Source organism: Miniopterus schreibersii, assembly GCF_964146895.1.
Source record: "Miniopterus schreibersii genome assembly, chromosome: 1".
NCBI classification, from domain to species: domain Eukaryota; kingdom Metazoa; phylum Chordata; class Mammalia; order Chiroptera; family Miniopteridae; genus Miniopterus; species Miniopterus schreibersii.
The window spans coordinates 158,615,073-158,630,052 of record NC_138101.1 but is presented as its reverse complement, the minus strand read 5'-3'; positions in this window follow the sequence as shown (position 1 = coordinate 158,630,052).

The following is a 14,980-nucleotide window of genomic DNA, read 5'->3' as shown; positions in this document are numbered from 1 at the left end:
AGCACTCGGAGTTCAGGTGCTCAGTCTGGCATCTCCTCTCACATGTGCTCTCAAGAAGAGCACACCTCCCTATCAGCCTGCTAAGTAGTTCAGCAGGAGACACATCAACTCACCCCTCACCTGTCTTGGACAAGTGCCTTGTTCATTGCAATCTGGTACAAGGAAACTCCCCACATTTTATTTTGCAAAATAGGATCAGTGCATCCTACCTGAGTGGACTTATCAAAGCTTCTGATTTTTTTATTCTGCCCTCCCCCATTGCCATCGATGCTGTCATTCTTAAAAAACAAAACAAAAATCCCCAACCACAATCTTTGCAATTACATAGCAATTTGTGCTTTTCGAGGCATGTTTGCATATATTATTCCCGTTGTTCCTCACAGAACCTCGTGCAGCAGGTGTGGCATTATTATTCCTTTCTTATAGATGTGATGAAAGCACAGACTTATGCAGTGACTCCCCACAGCTCACACAGCAAGGCCAAGACGGAGCACATTCTTGCACCCAGGTCTCTGACTTGGGGCCAGTCCTCCGGGCCATGTCTCTCTCAAGGCGCCAGTGATCTTCAGGGAAACTCAAGCGCCAGCTCTTGGCGGAGCTCTGCAATTCCTCCTCAGCTACATCCACCACCCCTGTGCACACTTGCAGGCCTCTTTCTTCCAGGAATGATTACGCAGAAAATGGGAGCTGACAGTGATAGATGGACTTTTCCATTTTCTGCTAACGCGGCTATGAAGTCAGAGCCCATTTTAATGAATGTCCATTAAGGTCAGATTTGGAAAGCAGGTATTAAGAGTCATTGCCACTAATTACACCCTGAGAGCTCTATTTGTATTTTCAAATTGGATAAAAAGGTTAATAAAATGGAACGTCTCAGTACAGCCTGGCTCCCGGCTTGCTCTCCAAGTTTTCGGAAATGATCGGCTGCCCAAACTTGCTGAGAAATAATGTTCTGCCTTATTCTTACCTCATACCTTACAGGTGAGCCAGGGCCATGAGGAGCGGCTGCCTCTTGAATCCTGTCAGTCTCTGGCAGATCCGATTACATCTGGGACCCCTAAGAGTACTTGAAGCAAACTGCGCTGGTCTATTTTAATCCCGCTCCTTCTAGAAACTAGAAACTGTAAGGAGAGTCTTCCTGCTGACAGGTGGCTCCATAAAAGTCGTCCATCTGCTGCTAATTATGGCAGAGAGAGAATTCACACAGCCGAGTTTTCAGTTTATTTGCTAAAGATCTCCAAAGGTGTAACTGCCTTCCCGGATCACAAGGCCATTCACAGCATTACATCTATAGAGCCTGTTAATTATTTAAATAATTTAAAACCTGGGGCGGCAGGGAGCACTTAACAGAAGCCCGGCTGGGAGATTGGTGTGATGGTCTATCATGGCAGAGGGAGGTAATCTGTTCTCGCAGCTCAGAGTCTGGACTCACAGGGTTTTGTTTTTCTCCTTGCCATTCTTTCCAGAGAGGTGCAGAATTAGCCATATTTCAGACATCATTGGCTTTGATTCCCAAGCTCCAGTACACCTCTCTCATCTATTTGTAGTCACATCTGTAGAATGGGTATGAGCGCCCACTGCCTAAGTCAGAAGGCTGCTGTGATCTTGGAATTGGGTAGCTTATTAGAAAGTGCCATGTAATGTATCATGGTAAAGATTTTTAGGCCTATTAAATAAGTAGAAATGATTAAGTCTGATAGATCAGATGATGAAATAACTTCATAGAAAAACCAGTATTTTCCTTATTTTTGGAGTTTTCTTTCCTTTTTTCCTTACAGAACTTAAAAGTTACTTCCTTAACTATGCACTCATAGATTTATATCTCTATATATTCCTTTGTTTACTTATTCCACAATAATAATTTTACATTATATTTGGTCATTGGTTTATGGGTCCATCGCTCTAAGCTTTGAGGATGGGAATGAAGTTTTATTCCTATTGTTGCTGCTATGCCTCGCAGGGCCTGACACATAGTAGATGTTCAATGTATGTTAAATTGAAGAACCCAGACATTAAGCAAATGAAACAAACGTGATTTTACTTTATGGTAAAGTATGTTCAACATTAACCTTAATAAGTGGCAGTGAATCTGTCAGATTCAATCATTTCTGACATATTTGATGATTTGTGTGTGTGTGTGTGTGTGTGCAAGTGCTACAAAGTCCATAAAATTCATTTTAGAAAGCTATAACCCCTAGTTGGGTGTAATGAGCTGGAATCCTCCTGATCTGTTCTCTAGATTCTGTCCTTGATCGTTATACTTTGCCTTGCCGCAGAGTCTGGTTTTCAGGTATTAAATGAAAGTGGGACAGATAGGGTCACCTGGGTTACTTAGGCCACATTAAATATGCCCTGATGGCTAAAACGCAGAAGCCAGAGGCTGGTCCCTTGTTGAATGATTTGCAGAGAATGTACAGAAAATACACAAATAAAATGAAGCAATTGTACATGAAAATGGTAGAACAATAAGACAATGGTGAGGTCAGAGGATGAGCCCATCTCATTGGGCAAAAGCAGTGCTAGGTTATACCTGACTCTGTCTGACCCAACCGTCGGCTTGCACTTGGATGTCCTTTAATCTAAATGACGCTGTTGGACCACACAGTTCAAGTGGTTTTCCATATATTCAGGTCCCCATAGAAGGTAGTTTGGGAAAATAAGTTATGATAAAAATGATGTCAATCCAGGTAACAATAAGGTCTGAAAATGTTGGAAAAGGATTGGCTGGGACAGTGACATATTTTCCCCCCTATATGTCCTGTTAGATGAACCTGGTTGCATGTGCTGTTGGTTTTATTTTTAGAGTGTTTTGTTCTGCCTCTGCTCTTTGCAGACTTTCTACTTGTGGTTGTTCAGTGTTATTTTACTCTTGAAATGTTACACGTGCACATGCACTGAGGCTGCAAAGCAGGCACTAGATAGGAATCAGCCTCCTTGTACCCTAACATTGTTGGAGATCTCAGTTTTGAACTAATTGCATCACTCCCCTTGCCTTTAGTTCCTCCCGCTCTGGTCTTAGAAGCTCCGTGCCTCTTGATCCAATCCCTTGAAGCTAATCCTCACCTGGCCTCTCTTCTCTGCTTTGGTCCTTGGTTTCTTTCCTTGATCTCTCGCTCTACTTATGCAGCCTGCAAGTCTACTGGGTAATCTCTTCTGGCCTGGCTTTACCCCTGAAAGCAATACTTCTCTCCTGGTCCTTTTGGCGCCATGAGTAGAACTTGGGCAAGACACACGAGGTAGACAAGCCTCAGGTGATTCTCCTTGCAATCTCTTCCACCTTCCACAGTCCTTTCCATTTTCCATTGTACTGTTTCATATGCTCCCAAGGCAAGATTTTCAAAATCTGTTTGCTCTCAAAGCCTCAAGTGTTTGATTATAGGAGATACTATTGTAGCTTACAATTGTAAGCCTTGAGGAAAATAGAAAAGGACTTTCAGGAAAAAAATTGGGAATCTTTGACTCATAATCTGCATATCATGAACTGGAATGTTCCTTCTTTATTAATACTGTCAACTTAAATAGATGATCAGTTCCTTAGAAAGTATTTCTTTCTTGTATCTCTCTCAAGTTTAGTACACTGCCCACACATACTATAGGACTATTAAGTGTTAATTATGAAAGTCGTCATCGTCTACCCATTAACTCCTGCTTGGGTGCTGTTGCTACCACCAAAAGCTTCCGAGGACACACTTTTCTGTCTTAATTCCTTTAAGATGAGATACTTTTGTAAACCAAGGCTGGTGAGGTTGTACTTTTGTTTTTTAAGAAGAGTTATTGGTGAGAGGATGCCAATACCTTAATATAATTGCTACTGTAGTTTAAATAACTATTGTGGGTGATTTTATATTTTAGCAAAGACATTTTCTATGATAAAGTGAAGTATATGTGTATGCAAAAAGTTTTTTGGTCATTTTTTTTTTTAACAGTCCAGTGTGTGGCTCCATGTTTTGAGAAAATACCTCCATTGTCACTACTCTGTGGAGCTTTTGCCAAGGAACATTTTGCTTTGCTAAGTGTAGAAATGGCCTTTCTGTGACCATTAAGGATTTCTTGGCAATTCTGAATCAAAATGTCCTTGCCAGAGCCTAATTTGGGGAATTGCATTTTTTTCTCACTAATTAACTCCATTGTTTCAATTAGGAAAGAACTATTCCTTCCAGCCCAGCACACTATTCTCTGTACAGGAAGATGGCTTTGAAATGCTTTCCCAAAGAAAGCAAGGACTTGGACTAAGCTCACCCAGCATCCCTTGTAGCCACATTTTCAAGATGGCTGATCCTGTTTTTAAGAATCAGTATGTTGGAATCAGGGTTATATGGAGTTAAAAGTTACATTGAAAGAGTTCAGAGGCCCGGCCAGAGTGGCTCAGCAATTGAGCTTCGACCTATGATCCAGGAGATCGCGGTTCAATTCCTGGGTCAGGGCACATGCCCAGGTTGTGGGCTTGATCCCCAGTAGGGGGCGTGCAGGAGGCAGCTGATCAATGACTCATCAATGATATTTCTATCTCTCTCTCCCTCTCCTTTCCTCTCTCTGAAATCAATAAAAATATACTTTAAAAAAAGAAAAGAAAGAGTTCAGAGGAAGCTAAAAGGATTCTTCTTGTTCCAATCTTATGGATGAAGGTTTATTGAGGTCAAGCATATTGCCCAGAGTCACCAGCTAGAAAGCAGGAGAGTCAAGATTAGACTATAAGTCTATTCTTTCCTTGTTAGGCAAAGTAGTTCTAACAGGCTCAAGTGGAGCTCAAATCCTTGAAACTTGTCTCCTTAGAAGTCTGGTAACTAGCCAAGTGAATCAGTCATAAATTCCCAAAGTCCTATCAGCCACTTGCTTCATGGTGCTTGGCTGAAGAGATACTTTGAACCTAGAGTCTAGAACATAGTCAGCAGTCTGTGATCTTTGGCTAAGAAATTTAAAATTACTTCCTCTCTATTAATGCAAATTATTATAATTAACATCAGTGATGTATTTAATTGCTGTTTGTAAAAAAATTGCTTTCTCTATGCATTAAGCTTTGGAAAAGTTGCCTAAATATTTTGGTAGTTTGTGATAGTAAGTTAATTGCAGTACTGACTTAAGAATGATTTGACCTTGTTGATCTGTCAGCTCATTTCCTCAAGTGATTTTGCCCCCTTGAGCCAGAAAAAATGTCCCCAAAGATACCTTTGCTCTTTCTCTGTCATTCCCATGATGAAGATTTTTATGTTCAAGGAGAATGGTAGAATGTGAAAGATGCTAGTTTGGCTTTTCAGAAGAGGCTCTAGGAGCTGATGGGAGGAGGGATGATATTAAGCTACCCTTTTCTATTCTCATAAGATTTCCTGTCTTATTTCACCCATGGAATTTAACTGAGCATAAGACATGGGATCTAGGGGTCAGACACATGCTCCGTCCAGCTCAAAATATGCTCCAACAGCAGCTTCAAGATTGTCAGTGCTGACAGCACAAGGGTAGGAGCAGAAACCAAACAGCTGCTTAGAGAGCCTCATCATATATTATCCAACTATTGATTTATAGATTATCATCTCAGCTAATAAATCATTGATTCAATACGTTCCTAATTTTGACTCCTGCCTGGATGAAGAAAAATTTCCTTTTATCTGTTTGTTCTGAATCTACACTTGGGAAAACTCCATGCACTGTTCTCTGTTCTGGTGTTCCTGGTATAATTAGGCTTTGGGCAGGGGGTGTATATTTGAAGAAGAGTGTGTGGCTGATGCTCCAGCCACTAATAAAGGTAGTCATCATGAGAACGCCATGTCTGCGATATTGTCTCCTATTGTTTGCAAAGTTGCTAGTCTTTGTGGTGCTGAGTTTGTCAGAGAATTGGAGCAAAAGTCTCCCCTCCAATGTGATTTCTCATTGCCCGCATCCAAGTAGCACGACTGATACCCAAATCTTTGTTCTTATTCAGCACTTCCTTCCTAACGATGCCTAGTATTTTGCTGATTTTTTTAGGTGTACATTGATCAATATTTTTTAGAAACAATGATTTTTAAATCCATTGTTTCATTTGCAACCTTTTTCTTATATATTAAGAGGAGAGGATATTCCCATTTAAATTTTATATTAAGTCCTTTTTAAAAGATTGGACTATATTCTAAGAACTGGAGGTTAACAATAGTTTTATTCAAGATTTTATACCTCATGGTAGACAATAGTACCTAAAACATAGGAGATATACAACCAAATTCTCTAAATTTAAATTGAACAAGAGAAATGACTATGGCTTTCTGTGGTTAGAAGAATACTTAACATGGTATTTGGAAGACTCTGGGAGATGGCAGTGGCAATAACATAGTTTTTAAATATCTCAGAGTAATAGGGTAGTAAAATAAAAAACACATATACAACATCTACCACAAAGCTAAGGGAAAAGGTATCCCTACATATGCCAAACACTGAGCAATATTAACTGGACTGGCATTGTTAGGAGAAAGCAGAAGGGAAAAAAGAGAGGCTTCTAATGAACTAAGTAATAATTACCAAACTGACAACAGGCACTCACTAGAAAGCTCAGCAGCCTTACCGGAGGAGAGCAGCCAAACCTGGGAAGGAGGCTAGCAGACTAGAATTCATGGGTAAGGCTGATGTTGCCAGAGAAATCTAACCTGTGAACTTTTGATGCTAATCATCCAAATCTTCCTTATAAGATGATTCCCCCAGGGAGCAGAAACTTCTGTGGGTAGAATCCAAATTGGTTATATTAGGCACAATAGGAGCAAAGAAAAGAAGAAAAAAGTAGGGAAGGGGAGCAGAGTCAGCAGATCTCAGGGAGCATGAAAGCAAATGATTCTGAGCACTTAACAAAAATAACAGAAAAGGGAGCTATAGAGCTATGACTCTAAGAATACTATTCTGGTTTGTCTTTCCCTTGTAGCACAGAAAAACTTATTTCACTTAAAACAAGCAACAGAAAAGAATTGTAGGCAAATCCCTTGAAAATTATTATTAAAAAACAACAATCCCATACAAATTATTATAAGGACCCAGTCAACATCACTATAGACAAACAACAAAACCAGAAAAGTATGCCCACAAAATAGGAGAAAAGTATAAACTAATATTTCAAAATATATATAAGAAGATAAGAAAATAATAGAAGCTGTGAAGGAACACCACAAATAGGAATTAGAAAAATTCAGAAATTATATGAATAGAGAACTTATAAAAGAAGAGGCAGGTTTGAAAAAAAGATCTATCTAAACTCAGAGAATAATTAAAAATAAAGTATTTTAAAAATGACGACTGAATGAGAAAGAATACAAGAATGACTCAAGAACACAGAAAATTCCGTAAGAGAAATAGAAAATGGAAAAGGGGGGGGGGAATGTTGGAATCAAAATGAAATTAAGCAAGAATTAAAAGAGATTAGAGAGAAAGTGATACAGAAGATACGTGAAGATTCAGTACATACCTGAGTTCCCAAAAAAGAAACCAAAGCATGGGGCAGAATTAATATTAAAGATTATAATTTAAGCAAACTTTCTGAAATAAAAGGTAAATAAAATATATATACTGAAAAGGAACATGCTTTGTATGTTCGTTTTTCTGGGAAAATCAATCCAGTGTGCCAAAATGGCTTAAAAATGAAAAGAAAAGGCTTCTTTGAACCTCCAGACCATGATATTGAGTCATTCACAAGAGGAAAAAAAATCAGATTGTGTTAAGTCTTTTCAAAAGCAATGCTTTATTATCTGAAGACAATGAAGAGACATCTTTAGGATACTCAAGGACATAAAGAAGCTTATACCCAGCCAAACTGATCTTCAAGTACAAAGATTGCAACAACGTGTTATACATGTACAAAATCCAGGGAGCAGCTAAGGAATCTACCAAATGACTGGAGACACTGACACAAGGATTGACGTTGACTAGTAGCAATCAGCATAGGAAGATAAAATTACAGGTGTATATCTCTGCGTTTCTTCTCAGAACAAAAGGCTCGAGTAAAAAGGAACCTTTCCAGCACATATATAAGGTCAAGTATAGTCAAGGATGAACCAGCAGTGTTCAACTAGTTCAGGTACTTCAGTATCAGAGGCGGATTATCATGGATGCATCTCCCTTGAGGTAATCATCGCTTGTGTAAGATGAGACTTTGTGTGCCTCAGTGGAGGAGTAGCCATAGGGCAGTATCCATGAATTGTTGGCTGCACTTGGCTTTTGTAAGGATCTATTCACAAAACACTTGACAAGCATTCCCAGAAGATCAGTCCCAACAGCACTGGCTGTATATAACCTGAGATGCCCTTGACCAACAACTACCTTAGGCAAACTTTCCCTTAGGTAACTATTTCTAGAAGTGGATATTAGCCTGTTCTGGGGGGGGGGGGGGGAAAGTCATTCTGTATAATCCTGGAAAGGAGGGTTAGTGGTGCCCTGTGGTTGAGCCCCTCAACCAGTTGTGCTATCGCGTTGTTTTGGGCACAGGTGATATGTTTAAGGTGCGATCTGGGGAACTGTGACAGGCTTCTGAGCTTGGACCTTGTTACACATGGTCCTCCTGTGAATGCCTTCCTATAATCTGCGCACTTGGAGTGTGCTTATGACATTTTGAAGTGTGCTGCCTGGCTTTGCTCACAGGAGCCACTCTTCCGTGGCAACAGTGCTTCCCATTTGATAAGCACATCTGACTCAGAGCCCTGCCCTGGAAATAAATGGGAGTGAAGGGCTGCCTCAAGCAACATATTCTAGTTCTTAGGACATTAGCTATAAGCCCTACATGTCCTCTATCTACAGAAATGGCAGTTTGGGGCATTGGAAAAAGTTGAAGTGCCTTGTTGCATGTCCTTGGCCCCCAAATCCAAGGATTGTTATTGTTGCCAGATTGTATTAAACTAATAGGCTAAATTTTGCTGAATAACTTTTTCCCTGATTTATTTATCCCCAATAAGAATAATTTTGAAATACTCTAAAAATAATCGTATTGGATACAACTTTCCTTTTGGAAGGGAACTGAAATAACCATGTCAGAAGCCAACAAGCAGATGGTAAACTTTCCGTTTCTGCTGACTTAGGCTAGATTTTTCTTAAAGCTGAAGAGAGCTTTATGCCCTGAGATCTCGATGCCTTTCAGTACCTTTCAACTTGAACAGATTTGGGTCATTCCCCGAAAGCCCACATTTATTTCCAGTTTACCTAATCTTGGTGTTATCTGACTCTTTAATTACTGTGAGTGATTGACACCAGAAACGCTGAAACATGAATCTGAAATCATGGAAGACTCCTAAATTCTAGTGTTAATGAACCCAGCATCATTTCTGCTTTTTTTTCTTGTTGGTCTTTCTGTGTGAAGTTGCTGGGGCCCTGTACACTCTTTCCCCCACTTTTTCTGCACGATTGCAGAACCACGTACTGCTTATAGAGGAAGCTAAAGGTCTGTTAGGTTGGTATGCTTGCGGCTTCAGTTTTTGTGGTTCCTGGCAGACCAGAGGTAGTTCATGACTTCCTCTATGATTTCTACTTTCCTCTCTAGTATTGTCTTTTCCTTCTCAAACCTCTATCTCCAAGATTCAACAGAATTCAACAGCATTCATCCTATGTTAGGCATTTTGTTAGACACCTTCACTTTCCCAACTTAATCCTTGTAGTGACTGACTTGTATATGGTAGGATGACTTATTCCTCTTTTTTAAAATTTTATCTTTATTGTTCAAAATATTACATATGTCCCCTTTTCTTCCAGCTTTGACACCCTCCCCCCTCCCCAGGCCTACCTACTGCATTATTGTCTGGGTCCAAGGGTTATGCACATGTAAGTTCTTTGGTTAATCTCTATTCTTTTTTTTTTTTTTTTTTTTAAGATGAGGAAAACTGAAGTTTATGTAGGGGATGACCTGACTAAGGGCACATAAAGTAAGATTCCAAGTCAGAACCTGAGTACTCAGGCTTTGGAACCCAAATGTTGCTTTCAGGATTCTGGTTGTGAATCCTGAAAGCAACATTTACAAGAAAATCACAAACTCATTCTCACAACTACCAATTTGTCTTTACTTTCCCACTGAATGACAGACCTTCATCATTCCTCTTCTCCCATCTCAATCCTATCCGTCCTTCAAAGTTCAGTATTGCCTCCGTCTCTGTCACAAGCCTTCCCCGGCTCCTCTTTTTCTCTCTCCCCCTATCTCTCTTTCTCTGCCTTTTTTTTTTAACCCTAACAGTTCAGCCCTAGTCTCATGATTCATGATCTCACCCTCAGCCACTCTTTGCTTTGAGGGAAGGGGGTGGGATGTGATGCTGGCTGGCTGGCTGAATTGCTTTGTCCTGGTCTTAGGAATGCCCATTGTCTATTCCTACACCTCTAGTCCAAGCCACTCGGACCCCCAGACAGAATGGCCTGGATGCCACGGGGAGTTTCAGTTACTCCCACCCAAGTTCCAGCTTTTCAGGACTGAACAAAACTGGGCAGGAGCCACTCCTTGCACCCCGGACCTTGACCCACAAAGTCCACTTCTTTGCGGGAACTGCTCTCCACCTTCTCTCTCAAAGTGCTGTGTGCTGAAAAGTCAGAGTGGGGTGCAAGAAGCCCTACTTAACCCGCACAGGCCGCTCGTCTCGGCACCATTTCCCCGAGCCCTGGGTTATTTTTACTCTCTCCGAGCTTCTTCCCATTCTTCAGGTGCTGGGCGAGGTGGCGTTCATTTGGCTTTGCTTCTGACACAAGATAAACGAGCTTGGGGCCCTGGGCGATTCACTCTGGCTGCCAGGGGGTTCCAAAATAGCAAACTATTTTTCATAACAGCAACGTGATATGAAGGGAGATGCAGCAGGTGCACTCCGATTCCCCGTCGCCGTCTGGGGCGTGCGGCGGAGGGAGAGGATTCATTAAAGTTTGCACTTGTGTCCAGAAAAAAGCAAGGCCCACTCTCACGGTGGCCGTTTCCCTTTGGCTGGGTCAAGGTCTCCCTCCTGAAGGCGAATCTTGTCCTTGGGCAAGGTGGAAATACAACAAAACAGCAGCCCAGCACCCCCATAGAGTTCCATGCCTTTTTGTTTCCCTTGTAGAAAGATAACTTTACGGATGTGAATAGTTACTGCAAATATTTTTTTTAACACTATCTTGTGTGCTAAACAAAACAGCAAAGTTTCTTAAAAGTTTCAAATATTTGACATTTTTTGTTTACTACATGTGTGTAGTCATTTCAGAAAGTTTAAAGGGTAAACTCTTTATTTCTTCAGCTGTTTTTGGCCTATTCAAGTTTTCTGATTCTTCCTAATTCAGTTTTACAGGATCTCACTCATATGTGGAATGTAATAAACAAAATAGACTGAGGAACAGAAAAGATCCAGGGACATAGAAGCATGGAACAGACTGATGAATCTCAGAGGGAAGGCAGGGGTGGGGGAGTTGGTGGGGCCAGATTAATCAAAGAGCTTATATGCTTATATGCATAGCCCATGGACACAGACAATAGTGTGGTGAAGGCCTGGGGGGGGGGGCAGATGTGGGGTGGAGGGGATCAATGGGGAAAAAAGGGGGGATATCTGTAATACTTTCAACAATAAAGATAAATTCAAAAAAAGGGAGGGGTGGTAAACTCTTCTATTCTCCGTTTCCAGAGATGTAAAGGGGAAAGATCAAACTTTCATTGCCTCAGACATTCTCTCTTCTGCTCTTGACTCCTTAGAAAAGAGCTTCTGCTTTCTTGGCACGAGTCACTATTCAAAAGCTGGTCCCTGGCCTTACATCTACATCGGAGACTCTCCCCTTATCCCTCATCATGAATTATGTACATGTGTTTAGGATGGAAATTATAACAAAGCAAAGAGGATTTTAATTTAGATTTGTATGCTCTGCGAGTTTCTTTTTGATATTCCCCCCTCCCATCAAGTAACTAGATCTTCCTGGTTAGAAATGAGCTAAAAATAAAATTGAAGTATATGTCATAATAATAATGATAATAATAATAAAGGCATCTCGAAACTGAAGTGAGGCAGGGGGCCTCATTTTTTGCAAAATGAATGTGAGGAAGCAAGCATTGTGTAAAAGGCCCATGCTAGCGAGCTGTAATTGAGTGCATAAGACCCTGGATTTTGTCTTATAATACGTCTTAATTTAAACAGCTCTTTTCCCAGGGGACCACAGAGTATGTGCTGCATGAATAAATAAATGCCAGGACTTATTTTGGAGGCTCCAATCATAATACAATTATATGCATTGCAAATTTTCATATGCTACTTTTAGTTTCTAGGGTTTTTTCTTTCAATTATTAAACTGCATTGCAGAAAGAGATATACCTTAACCCAGCCACAAAAATGGAGTCTGAGAGGTTAGTCAAACTAGACAGCTGAACCTCTTCCACCGTGAGCTTGACTCCATCAGAAAGATTGTGATTACGTTTTACATGGAGTTATACTAATTACTGGCCTGGCTCAATCGGGCAGAGAGAGAGACCAGGCATAGAAAGAGCTGCGATTCTCTCTTATTGTCTTGTCTTGCTGGATTTTAGACACAATTTCTCTTCTCGAATCAGTTGTAGCTCCTGATCCTACCAGAGGAACATAATAAATTTTTCCTCCTTAAGAACAGTATTTTCTTTCCTCAGGTCACTAAGATCCATTTGCTAAATAACTCTTGAAGTCTAAAAAATTGTCTCTGAGTAGCCAGAAGAGGTGAATTCAACCTTGCAAATAGTTCTCTAAAACCATCACCCTCCTCCAAAGCCTTTTCTCTTTGTACAGTGTGTGTAAGACCTACTAACACAGGGTACTTTGCCATCTTCTAGTCCCCCTTTCCCATCTTGGATCTCTATGTCTCTCTATTTCTCTTTATTAAGAAAACATAAAAGACTTGCAGGATAATGGCAGGGGGGCAGGGTGGGGGAAGGTAAGAGGAATGGCTGGCAATTACACAGGCCAGCGTTTGAGTCCTTTTTATCTACTCTCTACTTATCTACCAGCTGTGTGACACCTGGCAAGTTAATTAACCTCTCTGTTCCTCAGGTTTCTCACATATAAAAAAAGGTGATAATATTAGGTCCTGTCTCACTGGGCTGTTGAAAAGATTGAATAAGATATGACATATGAAGTGCTGAACAGAATGTCTCCACATGATCCCAATAAACACTATCCATTATCGTATCAAAAGCATTTTCCTCTAGTCAATCCACCCTGCTTATGGTTTCTGTACCAATCTAATTAAGAAATTGAAACCAGTCAGATATTTGGATTAACCTGATTTGGGGACTGAGTTATTCTTTTTCATTCTGTCATGTCAAGGAAAACCCAGAATTTCCTGAACAGACATACCCTCCTCTCCCTATACCCCTGGTCTCTCGGACACTGAATTTGCTGCTTTCATGTGGATGGCCACGCTCTCCCTCATAAGATCAGATGAAGAGGGACTGAGGAACAAAGCAGGGTTTGTGGTTGATTTTTTTTTTTTTTTTGTATACCCAGACACATTGACTTATTTTCTCCCTCTTAATATTTAGAGTCCTGACCATTTCTGTCTCACTGGAAAGCTCAAGCTCTGGGCTCATGAGCGCCCTAGGAGACATTAATATAAATCATCCTTGACCTCCTATCCACTTAAACCCAGAGGTCAGAACTTTAAAGACATTGTAAAGAGTTTACATTGGTGCATTTAGTCTTCAGCTTTAAAGCAACCTGATAGTGCTGTGTGGGAGAGATAACCGTGGCTACCAGGCCTGGTAGAGCAAGATAGGGGGCCAGCATCCTCAGGCTGGTGGGAGAGGTAGAGACTTGTGAATGAAGGTCACGGACAAGGAAGGCATACCAGTGACTCTGGCCAGTAGGTGGGGCCACAGCCCATCTCCACCAGCCAGGTGAAGCCCCCTAGATGCTTCCTGCTACCTATGATTTTCATTTTTACTGTGAAACTTGATTTCTCCTTCCTCTCTCTTTTTCATTGCTGCCAAAGTTATTAGTATTTTTCCTTCCCTTTCTTCATTCTCATTCAATTCACTTCACAGATATTAAAGTGCCTACTATGTGCCAGGTGAGGATCCAGGCACTGTCAATATAGGATTACGGCTCACAGGGTCTCTGTGCTTTGGATGCTAACATTTAGAGATGTCAGATAGAGCTTCTCAAACATTAATGTGCATGAAAATCATCTGAGGATCTTGTGAAAATGCAGATTCTGATTGAGGAAGTCTGGGCGCAGCTAGAGATCCTGAATTTCTAATTAGTGATGCCAGGGCTGCTGGTCCAAGGCTATCCATTGCGTAGCAGGAATGCGAAATACTTCTGTTTCCCCTCCTCCACCAAGTGACTGGCTGATTGTCCTCATTTATGTCAGTGGAGTTTCACAATGTCACAGACTTGACCTTCCCTGTGAGACTGTCAGCTGTGTTCTGTGACTGTAACCTAGGCCAGCATTCACACAAATATCTACGGAGTATAAGGGAGAAAGGGTGGGAGGGTCTGGTTAGATGGCCCCACAGCTTCCATCCTGGCCAGGTCCCATGCCATATTGTGAGTGGGACTACTAAGTGTCATCGTATGCACATGGCAGGCAGCTCCTGGCTCCTGGATAGTAATAGTACATTAAGCACATTGCATGATATAGCCTTTCTCTGGTAACTGGGGTGCCACTTACTAATTTGCTGCTCTTCTATGACTAATTTAACTCTAGTTACTACTCAGTCATTAGGGAGCCACTTATTCACAAAGCAGAATCAGGCTAAATAAATAATAGGAAGCTGGGAAAAGAGGCAGATGAAAGTAGAGAGTAGAAGTTAGCTAATGCAGGCTAGAGACTTGCTGGTGTTTAATGCAGATCCCCATTCAGGGCTTAAATGCAGACTCTTCCTCTGTTTTTAAGTCCCTGTGACCCTAAGTGAATAGAATCCTGTAGCAGAGAGCAGCTACTTTCTCTTCTAATAAGAATCACATCCCAATAGAACGTACATTTCCAATTACTATGCAAAAACAATGGCAGAATTACTTAAAAATGTACAGCCCCCTAAGGGCTCTCCATGCTGTAGTCCACGTGAGCCTATCATTTGCAT